This window comes from Egretta garzetta, unplaced genomic scaffold (assembly GCF_000687185.1).
Source record: "Egretta garzetta isolate BGI_Z169 unplaced genomic scaffold, ASM68718v1 scaffold188, whole genome shotgun sequence".
NCBI lineage: Eukaryota > Metazoa > Chordata > Aves > Pelecaniformes > Ardeidae > Egretta > Egretta garzetta.
This window is the reverse complement of record NW_009260622.1, coordinates 3,057,664-3,073,346: the sequence shown is the minus strand read 5'-3', so window position 1 is coordinate 3,073,346 and position 15,683 is coordinate 3,057,664.

Below are 15,683 nucleotides of genomic sequence, written 5' to 3'. Positions count from 1 at the left end.
CAGAACATCTCCTGGTTCTGAAAGGTCCACTCCTTGTTTCTGTTCTCTAATCCCAGAAGTTTGAGCACCTCTTAAAAATAAGTCTTGCTCCACTGAAGATGGAAGAGTAGGCATGCATTATTCTTTCCTGAAGGTGGTGGTTGTTCAGTGTTCATTTGTATACATTATAAATCTGCTCTTCTCTTAAAATGCTGTGTGATGTAGCTTCTTCCTATTCCCCCTGGAAGGAAAAAGAAAACTTATTGAATGTCACAAAGCATGGAACGCCTTTTTGCAAATTCTGTTTATCTGTTCCTCATAGTATATTGAATCTATCTACACGTTTTACCTCCAAAGCTCAAATTTCCACTCACCTAAACTTTCATCCTATTGCATAGTCTGGGGCTTTTCCCCCTTGAGAAGACTGTGCCTGAAGTTTCCAAGAAAATTGTGACTTAGATGAGTCACATTTAATTCAAGCAGTGAAGAGATCTATGCTTATATGGTTAACTGCCCATTTTATTGGGCACTTAATTTAAGTCCTTGGAGAACATAAGAGACTTGATTTAGTTTTTTCTTCCAAAGCTTTGTAATGATTGTGACTTGGGACTTCTTGTTCTTGTTTCTCCTTTTAATTAAGGACTGAATATATATACTGCCATGAAACATCTGGAATAGCTTGCCTCTGCTGCAAAGTAATATGGTCTAGTTTTGTCAGTCATAAATAACTTCTGTCTCTAATATTCTGAGCTCTCTGGGTTTGTTTGACAAATATTATCACCAACTATTTGAACAGAAACTTCAATAAAACTTTCATTAGTCTCCAGAAAACTTCTTGCCTTTATTCACTGCAAGTTTCAAGTTATAGTGCTTAGAAACTTCTGCCTGAATTTTCTTGAATTGTCTGTTTATTCATTATAATATTTCATATTCTATGGGTGAGTGCTTATTTTATTCAAACACCATCTTTTACCATAGTCTATTTTTTACAGTAGTTGTTAACTCTGAATGTCTTACAGTAATTCCTGATGCCTCTTTCCTTTCTGCTTTATGCAAAATGTCTAACAGTGTTTTGTACTTAAAAGCTGGAGTGTTATACTATTAAATGCTAACATTTGCAATTTGGGCTTGATACTGTGTAGAAGCAAGACTTGAGATGTGTAAGCATGTTTTCTGAGTTGGAGCCACAAACTACAGACTGGAAGGAGTAATTTCAAGATAGTAGAAGGATTTTACTGAACCTTAGGTGAAGCTCAGATTAGTTTCAGCTGAGGACTGCAGCCACTAGCTAAACTGGAGATTTCTTCATGAATAAGTACTTGTATCTTCCAGCAATAATTGTTTTCTCTAAATGTTAATAAAGAGGAAGGAAGGATTAGGGTTTGAACACAAGTTGGTTCAGCTTACCAGCTGCATTTGGATTCAAGTACAGTACACAACCATAAGCATGGCAGTAGTTTTATTTTGGGAGAGAGTAAGGCAATAATTATTTGCTTCAATTTGAGGCAAGGGAAGATTTAGATCACATCTGGGAGAATACCTGTTGACAGCCAGGGTAATGAAGCATTGCAATAAGCTGTGGGATCTCTTGCCTTTGGAGACTTGCAAGGAGCTCCTGGCCAGACATTTGGTGGTGACAGTCTAGACATAACTGATCTTGTCTCAACACTGAGGGAGTAGACCAGGGACCTCACAAGTGGATGCTATTTCAGGCTTCAGATTAATCAGCCATAGAATTTTCATAAATTTTGAAGTTTTCTTACCCGTTGGGTACAGCCTCACAAAGTCTCAGTCTGAAGGAAATGATTTTGCATTCAGGGTTTTTGTATAATATAGGTGTGAAGAATGTGCTCGTGTTGGTTAAAGGATGACCCAGAGGAAAATGTTGGGAATAGGTTCCCTATAGAGGAATTAAATTCAAATCAGGGATTTGTACCTGAATTTCCACATTTCTGTCTTAAGAAGCAGCTCCATAGCAATGCTCATGGTCTAAAGAATAATCCCAAATTCAGAACTGATGAGTGTAAGAAATCATCCAAACAAGTATCTGCAAGTTGGAGGGGAATTTAGACCAAGGAAAAAAGTACTTTCATTGTGCAAAGCATGGCTTTGCATTTTGTTCTGAAAATGGTTTTGTCAAAATGTTAGAACATCATCTAATCTTGTTTATCAAGGGTTTTTAAATATGAAAATCTGTAGTAAAGCACCCTCAAACTAACAAGCATGTGAACTTGTTTGGCTTTCTGTTCTCTGTTCAGACAGAGAAAAGCTAATGTGAATGTGGCTATTTCTTGCTTTTGTTTTGTTATACTATTAGGTAGTAGATATTTTTGGTAAGAACACTGTATTCTCCTGCAATGCAAGTCATGATAGATGGAGACGGCTGAATCCGCATGGTTCATCAGCGGTCTGTCTGCTTTTCTCCCTCTGTCTGAAGAGCTGCTCTTCTGAAATGATAGCAGTAATCCAGGGTACTTGAAGTAGCTAGACACAAAGCACTAAACAAATAAAATTTGTAAATAAGGCACAATAGAGACCTGGGTAAATACTACCTCATAGCCAGTCAATTTACAGAAAATGGGACAATTTTCTGAAAGATTCACAAATGGACAAGGGATCCATCAGACAAAGGTATCTGCAAACTCTGCTGTCAGACTCTGCTTCAGGGTCTTGTGGGTCATTCTGTGCAATTTCCCCCTCAACTCCCCAAATCAGCAGTGTGCATCCATTCACCTCCAGAAGCTGTTACAGAGAAACTGTATTAAAGGAGGGGCAAGGAGAGAGGATTGGGGAATAAGGAAAGCTTTAATATTACGTAGCTGGTGGTGTGCACTTAAATACTTTCAGGGCTTGGACACTGCCAAAAGCTATGAAGATATGAAATCAAGCTTTGAGAAGATGTTGTTGCTGGTTATGTTCTATAACATTTGGGGTTAAATAAAACACATGCCTCTTACACTGCATATTACGTTGGATATAGTAATGTGAGATGACAAGAGGATGCCAACGGAGCTGCTGCAGAGTTTGATGGAAGTGAATGTTTTGTAGTTGTTTTTGGTAGAAGGCTATGTGCTCATGAAAATAATATGGACCTGCACCTGACTAATTCACCTGTGGAAATGGAAATGTGCTCAGTTTGCAAATATATTGGAAATTGGAATTAAATTCCAGTGCTTGACGTATTCTGGCATCAGGAAAACCTTGCCTTTAAGTTATGTGTATTTCTGTGATTGGGCTAGTTTGTAAGAACATGTCTGGTGTTCAGCAGAGGGGCTAAGCCTAAATTGAAATTGATTTTAAGTGTAAGGCTTCTGCCTGTTTTAAATTCTCCCTTTATTTTCTCATTCTCTATAAATGGGCCATTGGCCAGCCAAAAAAAATTCCATTGGGAAACAAACATTACAATCATCATGTATGTTTTTTTAATCTGTCTGCAGTAGCACTTGCAGCATAAAGGTTGATCAGAGAATCCACACAGAAAGGGGATAAGTGTGGATAATGTTGTAATAAATTTGCTTTCCAGGGGTTACTGTACAAAGTAATAGAACCAGTACTGAGACACACATAGCACCTTAATTGAAATCCAGTCAATGCATGTGGAACGGCCCTTTTAAGTTTTGATCATTGGTTATGGGCTCTTAGTGAAAGGTACAATAGACAACTTCAGAAAAACAAACATACATGAAACTCCCTTACACCTTCAAATGGCTGTAATGCCTTTTTAATCTGAGCAAAGATGGGGTTTGTGCAGTTCAAAGGAAAAGAAAACTGTCTCTTGTATTATTGAAGTCTCACAGCACCTTTGGGTGCCTGGGCAACCTGCTGAATCACTGAGAGGAGCAGAAGCCACTTCTCCATAGGTTAACAAGATGTCAAGTGGTACCTGTGCAGGGAATGTCCCTCTAGCTGCTTTCATGCATATGTTGATATATTGCATTTCATGTTCAAAGCCGTATTTACTGTTGGCTTCTGTTTCTGATGACATTTTGTGTTTTGGTGTAGAAATGCTTGCATTTCTTTGGACCTTGAAGGGATTCTTCTATTACACGCTGGTTAAATATTTGTCTTTGGGTAGGTAGCAAAATGGGGAAAGTCTGATTTGAAAACTTTTAGAGCAAAAAAACCCAACTTGCTGTGCATCATAAATAGGGGAATGAATGAAGACTTAACAGGCAGTTGAAAGAAGGCAAATATGTTTTGCATAATATGAAGTCTAAAAAACACCCTCCACGCTTGCTGAGTGACACTCGAGTGCTGTCAGGATGGCTGGTCAGGAATTTGCAAATGTCACCGTGGTGAATTACAGGTTTCTGCAACTTTTATGGTTTCATGTGTGTCCATGGAAATGAAGAAATTGTTCTTATGACCTAGCTGTACAGAAAAACTGTATACAAATGGGATTCACACTAGTTTTATAATTGTGCAATTAAAATATAGGCAAGGCAACTGTGTCTGAGACTGCTTAGCTGCCACGACGTGTTCATGGCACATGTCCTACCCAGGCAGACTAGCTACACGCGCTGCTTGCTGCTGTGTTATGTTTATTGGCATCTTTGGCAAGCAGCTTGCATAGTGCAGCCAGAGGAGCCTGTCTCAAAAAGGAGGCTGAAAAGAACGGAAAAATATGTAAGTCAGGTAATGGGCAGCACCGATTTTAATAGCTACAACCGAGTTAAATCAACAGAGAAGTAATTGCAGCAGGATGTATGCTCTAAGACACACTTTGAGTTGAACGTGGTATGTAGGATGGACGAAGGACTGGTTTGTGTTTACTGTTTAAATTTTTAAGCTCACACTTGCAAGCTTGCTTCAGCAGTTTAGTACAACACAGTTGCCAGAGAAAAGGACTGATTTTTTTTTCTTCTTACTTTTCTTGGACATGAGCTCATTTTTACTGGTACAGTAGAGATAGAAGGTATCCAAATGGTTGTATCCCTTTGAACTTAGAGGGAGTTCGAGGCTGCTGGCTCTGATCTCTGTAATGAGGTGTGCAGTGTGAGGAAGGTCAGGCTTAGGTCCGACTCTAACAGGCAGGGGCATTTTCCAGGCTTCAGGATTATGATGGTTATTAAGGCTCTGTGGTGGATTTGCTCATTTGATCATGTTCATGAGCACAGCTGCAGTCCTCTGCAATTCTTGCAATCATGTCACATGAACACAGGAGCCAAAGTAAGCCTGCTGAATTAAAAAAAACAAAAACACAAACACTAACTACAAACCTGAATAAATGAAAAACAGAACAAAGGTAACCAGAGATGTACAACTGCTCGAAGAAATTAAAGGGAAGACTCTAAAAATGGCCGGAATTATCACTAGAATGATTTTTTTTTTTAATGCAAAGGAGCAAATGAGAGGCATTGCGTTCACTGATGGACTTGGTGTACTCTGGATGAACATGCTTAGCTGTCGGGGGGGGTTTACAGAGGCAAAACGACACGTGGGGCCGGAGCCTTTCTCCTGACTGTAACAGTTTTGCTGTTGTGTGGATCTGCTTCGTGTGTTGTCCTGCCACAGGAAAATGAGCGCAGGAAAGGCAGCGATGGCAGAGAGATTATTGATCAGTTAACTCATGGGGGATTGCAGAAAGAAACATTCTGTGCTAGCACTGCAGTGCAATTAGTTGCTGAAAAACTAAGGACGTTGGAATTGGTGGCGAGTTGGCTTGCGGGTGAAATACATTTACTCACTAATTCAGGGAATTCAGGGCTGTGGGAAGTGATGGTCTTGACATTGCCTTTCAGCCAAAAGGGTTATGCCAGGCTGTGGGATCTATTTCTGTGTACTGGAAGGCATTAAAGCAATACTCTGACTTCTCAGTACTTTTGCATCCTAGCCAAGCTAGTTGCTGTAGTTGCCGTAAGCAGAGTCCTACATGTTTTGAAATTCCTTTCAGACTTCCAGTGAAAGAAACCTGCTTTTTTTTTCCTGCTAAGCTAATATACATGATTAAGCAGATCCTGACATCTTTTCGATTGGTGCCTGTTTCGGAGCCCTGGGAGTGGTGGGTCTGCATGGAGCCTGTGGCAGCAGACCTACATGGGGGGTTCAGTGTGGCGGGGGGTGATGCTGCTTTCTGCCCTTCCTCCCCTCTTCTGCCATCCTGGATGACAAAACAGATCTGGCTGAAAAATGAATTTGGTTTATTATTGGTTTTGATCTGCCAGGTTACTTCTCAGATGCATTTATTCCCTTAAGCAGGTCACCGTACAGCTGGATGAATGCCTGTGCCGGCGCCAAGCTGCCGTGGGAATGGGTGGCTGGGACTGTCTGTCTTGGTGGCAGTGGTTTGGTTGGCTTAATTTTCACAAGCATGGCCTTTTTATGGATGATGCTTTGGCATGTCTGCATACAGAGCTGGCAGGATCATAGTTGAGTGTTTGTGGCAGCAGCAATCAAAGTGCAGCAAAAGTTAGCAATATTTTTTTCTTGTAAGGTGACTAAAATGTTACAAGAAATCTGTGTATGCAGAGCTCTGTGTGGGTGGGTACAATAGCTAATTGGTGATTTCTGTAACCATAGATTTTTGCAATGTGATAGATTATAACTTCATATTTTAACTTTAGCTAGAGAGTGCCAGACCAGAAAATGAAGATGACAAAACCAAAAATGCAAAATACCTCATCCTCCAAACCATTATTTTTTGCTTATAATAATGAAACTGATTTTGCCATGTCATGTGTGCTTCTGCTGTGTTGGTGTGAGCAAGAAGACTGGAGGTATTAAAACTAGACTATGAGTTAGGGGGGCAATCAGAGCAGGGAGCCACGGGGAGGAAGGCACCTCATACAGCTCAGTGTTCGAAGCCAATAGCCACAAGATGAAGTGGGCACAACTGGTTACTTCTGAGCAGCCCATGCTATCAGAGTGGTGCAGGGGAGCTGCCCTGTGATCCTGAACGAGTTGAAAACTCCACCAGTCAGCAAGGAATATCCTCTAAAAGTGTAGGGATTGCATGTTTCCGTTATTTCATCTGGGAAGTGAGTAGAGAACAACAAAGTAGACTTCTCCAGTGCTTCAAAACTGGAATGACTGAGTGTTAAAATAAGTGTTGAACCTGCCTGGTCTGGAGCTCTCCTCACTCTTAGTGCAGATTTCAGACCTGTGCTAGTCCACCTCTCTTGGGAAGTCCTGCTGTTTTGGAAAGAGCTGTTAAAAAAAAAACAAACTCCAAGCTTTTGGGTGGGGAGCTTGTTTGTCAGTTTAATGAAATCTTTTGGTGCTGAAAGATATAATTTATTCATAAGACTTGAAGGAAATAAGCTGCAGGATTCCAAACAGCTTTGTCCAGGAATTGTGAGGTTCCATGATGCTGGTGATGTTTGGCTGATTAGAATAATATCACAAAACAGGAAAGAAACTCAGCTAGAAATACAGTCAAATTGAAAGAGAGCCGCAGAGTCCCATGGGGATTGCAGCTCGATGTTAAAGTAACTGCTGCTTAGATGGCAAAATAATTGAAAATTGGGAGGAGGAGGGAAAAGCTCTGCAGATGGCTCCTGGGCTGTGTCTGAGATCCTGGAAAAAGATGCAAAAAGCAAGAGCATTTGGCATCAGAGAGTAGGCAAAGGATGCTGGCTTTGTGCCAGGCAATTTTTTAATACAGGCCTCTATATATCTGAAATTGCAGAAACAAGCAAAATCGGGAAGCCTGGATTATGAGCATAAAAGCAAAATAAGTCCCTTAGTGTTAACTGTGAATTTATTTTCCTAGTAAGTGACTTCTGCACAGGAATAAGACTGGTTTTTGGCACCGGTGTGAAATATGTCTGTGTCTGTTTGCTGTAAGAGCAATGAGGGCAGGGAACAAACAGATAAGCACAGGGAGAAATGAGGTGTGTGACGTATCTCAAAGACTCCGTTTGGGTCAGTTGGCAATTTATACTTCCCTGTCCTGATCAGATGAAACCTGATGACAACTGGCTGTATCTTTGCAGGAAAACTGTACCTGTCTTGCTGTGAATCTCTTGTTCAAGCATACCAGAGGACAGTCTGACCTGCAGGGAACTTTCCTGCAAAAAATCTGCAGCTGCTCCTGGACTTTCCTAATATTCTTCTTTCCAGCACAAAAGTTCTGCTCTGGCTACATAGTTTTGTCTTAAGAGCTGGAATCCTTGGTTATGTATACAGAAAAGCTGTTTAAATATCTGCTTTTTAAAAATAAGCCATTGACATCCTGTGAGAGCATCACTTTCTTACGGCACTAACACCCATGCAAGTCAACGCAGGGTGCAGCCTATGCACCCCAACACTGATGGCTGTGGGCTGGTGTTCCCACAAGCAGAGGCTGGAAGTGGCTGCTGGAATAGCATAGGGTTGTATGAGCGACAACATGGCTCTGCTCTTGGGTTTACTGCAAGGGCACCTTTATCTTACAAAATGTGTCCTGTGCTACTGGATAAACTGAGCCCATTCAGCGGCAATTTGCCTAGGACTCCTTGATGTTTGCAGCCCTGGGATTTGCACTATTGAAGGCCTGGAAATCCCCAGTCAGATTCTTCTCTTTCTGCATGGGCAAGTTCTTCTGTTGAAAAGGAGGCTAAATCAGTCAAAATATATCGGATGCCTTTTTTAGAAAAATGGCTTAGTCTGCATATTTCTGAATGACCCAAGCTTATTCTTGTGCTGCCAAGCTTGCTGATGGAGAACATGAAAATGCTCTCTCATGGTTCCATGTGCAGCTGGACAGCTGGCAGGGTTTTTTCTCCAATTATTTCTCCTGAGACTGTTTCTTAGCTTGCCCCACAGCTGTTCATGGACCCTGGTTTTAGAAGTGAAGGTGCAAGTGTGACACGCCAGGGTGAGCAGGGGACCTTCAGTTCAGCAAACCATTTTTAAAAAGTGACCCAAGGATTTATTTTAATATATCTGAATTTTTTTTCCTGTATAAGCTTTCTACAGATCATGTTGATATTTTTGATAGAAAACTAAAAATATTTTGGCTCTGAGTTAGACCAGTTTGTGCTGTATATGCTGCTGCATTGCCCATTTGGTATTGCAGCTGCTGCCTTTACCTGTTATCCTTTGTGGAAAGGACATTTTGCTGGTATCACATTCTTGGGCCTCAAGTGCTGCATTCCAGCATCCACCCTTTTAAGAAGGAGGAAGACCCATAGAGCAAATGGTCCACCCAAGAAATACAGTCTGTCAAAGTAAATGGGAGCACAAAATTCCTGAATTGAAGTGTATGTTTCTTAGCTAAAATATTCTGGTATTTTAACTTTTTCTTGAAAGTTGAAGCTTCCTATGGAAAGCAATATTTTTTTTAATGCATATGTGGATGCAATTCTGTGCTGCCTTCCACCTGAGGAAGTAATTGCCTTCTATGTAGCAGAAAGCTCCTATCCAGCAGTGGTGGCATCACGCAATTGTGAAGGCTGATGCAAGATGCAAAAATGGGAAGCATCAGGCCTGACATAGTCATCAGATGAAAATGACCTTCTCCTGGTGTAGTACTCACTACCATTTCAAGGTCTTCCTGTCCTGTTGGAAATTTATTGTGACAAAAAGAGACAGACTCCTAAGAGGCACGTCTGGAGAGCTGCTAAGCACACAGTCCTTAATGGCTGTTCACATGAGTTATGCTTTCTCTCTGGAGAGCAATGCTGAAGAAGGCCAACCATCTCCCAGTTGTACCATTTTTGATAGGGCTCTGAAGTTTATTCTTGTTTCTCGTCATCATCTAGCAAAAGGTCACAGAAAGTACCTGGTCCTTTTGGTATTTTAGACAAAGATTTGCTGTCACGTTTTTCAAAAGAACCACCACTGTCCTGTTTTGGAGCTGCTGTTACATGCACTGAATTAAGGAGCTGTCTTAAAGGGAAAACCATATCTGGAATAAGGATGCCGGAATTAGCAGTTAGGTGTACTTTGACAAAAAAAACCCCTATTCTTGGGGATTCTTATGAAATAGTCTTTTGAAAACTGACTGACTAGCCAGAAACAGGTGAAGGAACACAGAGTTGGGGATAAATCACTGCTCTGCAAGTGGCAGAAAGTGAGAAGATGATCTTATCTTCCTTTTCTTTGCCTTCCTGAGGTTCTTCCTAAAGGAGCTCAGTAGTCTCTGTGCATGCAAACTTTTGATAATGGAAAAGTGTGTTTTCTGTTGAACCAAATACATCATCAGTGTTCTAGGTAGGGAATTAACACCATTTTTGGCTATCAATAGAAAGCTATCTTGACTTTTAAATTTTTTTTCATGGTCATACCATTTCATTACTCTGTCCTGCTGCTTCTCTTTGTTTACCAGAAGATGAAGTGTTATTCACTAAACAGTGAGCAAGAACTGGAAGTTCTATCTTTGCTAAATTAATGCAAAGTAATTATAATCACAGAAGCCAAACAGAACAATAACACTTGAAAGACAGTGTTCCTCATGAGAGGGGAAATATGCTGAGTTGTGGGCTGCTAGTGGTGGGGAACCAGTAAGTACTGGAACAGGCAGCTGAATGCATGTCCCATGGGGAAGCTGCATCCAGAACTTGTAATTACAGGTTTGTGCTCTTAGCCCTGAGCACATCCACAGCACTTTTCACTGCTTCCCCTGAGACCAGCGCAGTTGGTAGCTGCAATCATAGGATGATCTTTACTTTGATGTTCCTCCTGAAGGCTAAGGCCTCCTGGGCATAAGGTACTGCTGTGGCTTTCTCCATTTTTCATTGCGATGTCTCTGCAATGCTCATACACTGCTCTATTGTGTGCAGAAGGAAACTTTGTGAGAAGGAAAATCTACTTAAATTCAAAGTGAAAATGACAGTTCTCTGCTTCATGCTCTAGTGTATTGGACTTGATCTTAAAGGTCTTTTCCAACCTGAATGATTCTATGATATTCCACTTCTATAGCAAGACTGACTCCATCCCCAGTGCAGCGCTCAGATTGGTGAGTGTTGTGGAGTGACTGGTCTGTGCCACATGTTCAAGGGGACATCTCTTCCCAGAAAGCTTGCAGGACCTCTCTGTTATGTTAGATCGGTCCTGCTTTTATGTATAATTTCCTTCTTGGGTTTGCTCCAATGCACTTAGATGCCTCACATAGAGCTAACCTAGGAAATTTGTTAATTATATTTGTAAAAAAAAAAAAATCCCTTCTGTGGTTTATTTGTTTGCAAGATATTCAAGTGATGACCTATATGGGTTTGACAGATCTGGTTATTCACTTTCTATTAGCATGGCACAAATAGTTGCAAAAACTAGGAAAATGAACACTTTGGTTAACTTGAATTTTCTGAAAAAAGAGGTGCTCTCCTCGTCTGGGTGGGTGAGCAAATATTTCCAAGCTATTCCATGTTTGATCCAGCAGTACCTAAAGACCAAGTGTTGTTGTGGGCCAGAATAACAAATTGGGAAGGAGAAATTATATTCCAGTCTTTTAGACTAAATGCCTTTTTAAAAAGCGATCTCTAATGCTCTTTCTGTAATATTTTAAGACCTACTCAAATGAATAACTGGTGTATATAGAAGAACCTTAATTACTGAAAGATAATTCAATAATGATTCAATAAAAGACCTCCTCCATGAGAGGGTGAAGTTCAACAAGATGAAAGGTCTTGGGTTTTTTCAATGAACACAAATTACTTAAGGTTTGTTTAATGCAAATGAAAAATTGCCAACAAATTGATGCCAGTGAGGCCTAATTTATGGATTTTTACTTCTGTTAAGCAAGCTATAGCTTCTATGTATGTAAATGTGTGTGTGTATATATATATAAAAGCATGGAACAGAAAGCACTATGTCCTAACTGTTTTACTTATGAGGTGCAGCTCTTGATGAAATCCCAGCCTGTCTTGGACGATGCATTTTCTCTTGGAGGTGTATTGTCAGACACTGTACTTTCTTTTGCGGAGCTTTGAGTCCCCAGATGCTTGGATGATTAATATCTGTGGATTATAATCTTTCTCAGGTGTTGACATACACACTTTTAACGATGATATAAAAGGTAATGGTTGGTCTTGCAGGACTTCTGTTAGTTGCAAAATGTTGTGAAACCTAATATTGCTACTAAATCGGGGCAAATTCTTTTTGGCAGTTGATATTTCCTGCCTGGCCACATGAGTCTTGAAGATGCTGGCCCCTTCTCCCATAGGCAGCTGTGGTGGGGATGGGATTTCCCTGGGAATGGGATTTCCCTAGGCATGTTGCTTGCGTTAGTTCCAGTTTTGTTCAGCATTTGAATGAGCAGTGGAGATGGCTGTGCAGAGTGCTATGAGCTGCACCATCTTCAACAGCCTGGTCAGAAGCTTCCAGCAGTGTCATCCTCGCTGGGAGTCCCCCAAGGGCACTGGCAACAGAGGCACAGGTTATCCTTGGTAGCAAATGCCCTTTGAAGCCACATGGTCAGGAAAGATGAGAAGGGGACATCAGGGAGCCACAGCTGTGGGAGAGGCAAGTCTCTGGTGTCCAGGGCACTGCTTGTAAAAATAATTCACAGCCACGCTTCCCCTGCTGAATGGAACAGGTCTGTCAAGAAATAAAGCTGGGCCTTTTTGATCTTGTCTGCTTAGTCATAAGAGAAATCTCTGATTTGGGACATTCTCAGTTTCCCTTTTCTGCTGCTCTGGTCATCAAAAATTACTGTTGCAGACCTCAGTCCTTGTGTACTTTCCTTTTCATTCATTCATAGTTGAATCTTTCTCACTTCCAGCTATATGTTATTCACCAGTTTGAATACATTTAGCACCCTCCATGTTCACTCTTGAGAATGAACATTTTCAGAATAATTACTCCTACTCATCTCCAGAGCAATCGATACAGTGAATAAACCTAGAGGCAGCCAGTGGTTTAATTCATTCCCATTTTCTAGAAAATATTTTGAAAGTAAAATGAATGGACATAAATGTAGGACTTAGTTAATGAAATGCTGGTGTGGCAAGGCAACAGGGATTCCTTTTGAAGCCCTATGTGGCTCATTTTGATACAAAAAAAGTGTTATGTTTTGCATGTGAGCTGCATCTAAGTTTTTTTTTGTTCTTTAACACTGCATGGAAAGTGGAGAGATGGCAGCCAAAGGTCTCTGCTCCTCTTCCTATGCCAGGGATAACTTCTGAAAATGACTATCAAGGAACACAGAATTATCTGCTGTTCACCAGAAATAAATCAGATTGGTGGAAGATGGTTGACATGGAAATTTTGTCTTACTGATGTCTCTGCTTTTCCTACTCTGATGCTGTATGGAGACCTTTTCTCCTAGACTGCCTGTGAAGCCTTTTCATTGCCAATAAATACACGGAAAAGAAAGTAAAAAGAACATGCTGTGAAGGAGGAAAGCTCCTTCAGAAATAACCCTTCTCTTTCCTTGCAGGAGAGTTTGGTGCAGTTTGGTGCTGAAATATGCCAGCTAAACTAAATCAGATGAATTATTAATGCTTTGCAGGCTGCTTCTCTCAATTGGCTGAGGCAAGATGGGCTTTGGTGGGGCATATGTAACTTCAGTTCTCAACATTAAAAATAGACTTCAGGCCTCAGAGGAATGGGAAGCTTAACAGGCTATTTTTCTCAGCACAGTTTTAGTTCTATTATGTGTTATTTTGTCAGAGTGGATTGGGTGGATTGTTATTTTGGACATAGTGGGTGATCTGACTGAAAAATCACTTCTGTTTCCTTTCTATATGTCACAAGCTGCTTCAAATTAGAAGCCCCATATTTCGCTTATTGCATCCTCAACCAGAAGAAAATAAATAGGATGTATACGGCTGGTTTGCAGGTTCAACTGCAGACTATCATGCTTCCACCAGGAAACCACATTTCCTAGGGAGAGGATTTTGCACTTCATTAACAACTCAAGGTCAAAGTGGTTGAAAATCAGCCTTACTCTTTTTTAATTAACTTTTCTCACTGGTGATCTTTAATTAGCTTAATTTGAACAACCCTAACATTTTGAAGTCACTCTGCTGCACCCTTGTGCCAAAGGCTCTGCTGTTGGCAAGCATCCTGTTGCATCGTTGCCTGGATGCCCTGTTTTGGTTGTAATGCTTCCTCAGAGCTCCTCAGCCCCTGCAAACCAACTGTATAAATCCAGAGTCACATGGAATAGTGCTCTTCCAGGACCTTTATAAGTGTTCAAAAGCTTAAATACAGAGCTTATTCACTGGGGCCCTTTCCTGCATAGGTTAAATGCTTGCTTGCATCCTTTGCCTTACTTTTGGCTAATATATTGGCTTCAGTTGTGGGCACCTTCTGGGCCGTGTCTCCCACAGCTTTCTGATCTCCAGGCTAATAAGACTAATGAAAGCATGGGCTGGTGTTGACCATGTCAGTTGTGCTACCCAAGTACTAATAATTAAAGGGCCATTTATGTGTTGTCTTGTCTCCTGTTTTCAAGACATTCTAATCCTGTAGGACCATTTTATGTTCGACTTGGATCTTTATATGGTGGGGAAAAAATTGGTTTAAGTCAATCTAAGGATTTGGTGCTGCTGGAATAAGCAATTCCCATTCCTCCCTCCTAGTTCTGCTCCCCAGTTGCATCTCCTGAAGTGACTTTAATGCTCTTGTGAACAACCTGAGCCATAAATGTATCCTGGGACTTCACATGTGTGCGCCCCTGATCTGAGCACGTTGTAGCCCTTGGCTCTGACTTGGGTTGTACCCATGACCATGTTTGAAGGCAGTGTGCTGAAGATGTTACTGGAGTTACAGGTCCTGTTTCCCTCCAGCAATGGCCTATTTCCTTCTAAATTAAGGAGGCGATAGTAATCCAGGTATTCTGCCTGGCTTAGAATACATTCTCTAGTGTTAGGTTTTAGGTTATTAGCAAACATAGGTGTCCTTGTCTGCCCCATCACAGTGGAAAACACAAATGATAATCTTAAATCTCAATGTAGTTTTTGGACAAAACAGGGTTACTCTGACCATTTCTCTCATTAATTTCTAAGCACTTTGTACAACAATAACATTCTGCAGTGAATGACAAAAAATGATGGTTAGTGAGTTGTGCAATATAACAGTATAAATACTGACATTTCACATCCGACATACAGTACACGAGGTTTTGGTACAGGCAGTAGATAGCTCTATGCTCCAGCATTTAATTTTTAAAAGAGAAAGGAAGTAAATAAAAGCAATTAAGTGTAGGACAGTGCTGTCAGAGGTTATAAATTGCTATTCTGTGGGCAAATTCAGTATGTGTTTTCTTTCATATCATTGCAGCTCTTGGAGATTACTGCATCGCACAACAGCAACAGGGGTTTATATTAATAAAGCAAAGATATATATTGCTCTGAATGATTTTTTTTCTTGCATGCAGAATGTTAGGAATCACTTTCTCTCTTTCATTCCTATTGTGATCTCTCCCTCAATAGATGTTCTTGTTCATTGCTTTTTTCGTTGGGGAAATGCACACTTTTACAGCATGTGAAACAGATCTGTTATTGTATAGAATGAGATTAATCTTTATTTCAGTTAAAATTTCAAATGTGTTTTGGGTAACTAATATTAAGAGTCAGGTTTTGTCATGTTCTTTACTGAGTACTGCTACTTAGATTAAGGATTTTGCTATCAGCATCAGGATGTGATATAAATTAATTCATACCTATCTTCAATGTTTCCATAAGGATGTGATAAAGGGTTTGGCAAAGCCAATGGAGATGGCACTAGTTTCTAGTTATTCTGAATGGTGTCTTTCACACAGGATTTTTTGCCTGGAGGGTACAGTGAGCATCATATATATTTATATATATATGCACACACATGTCAATAAAAATAAATAT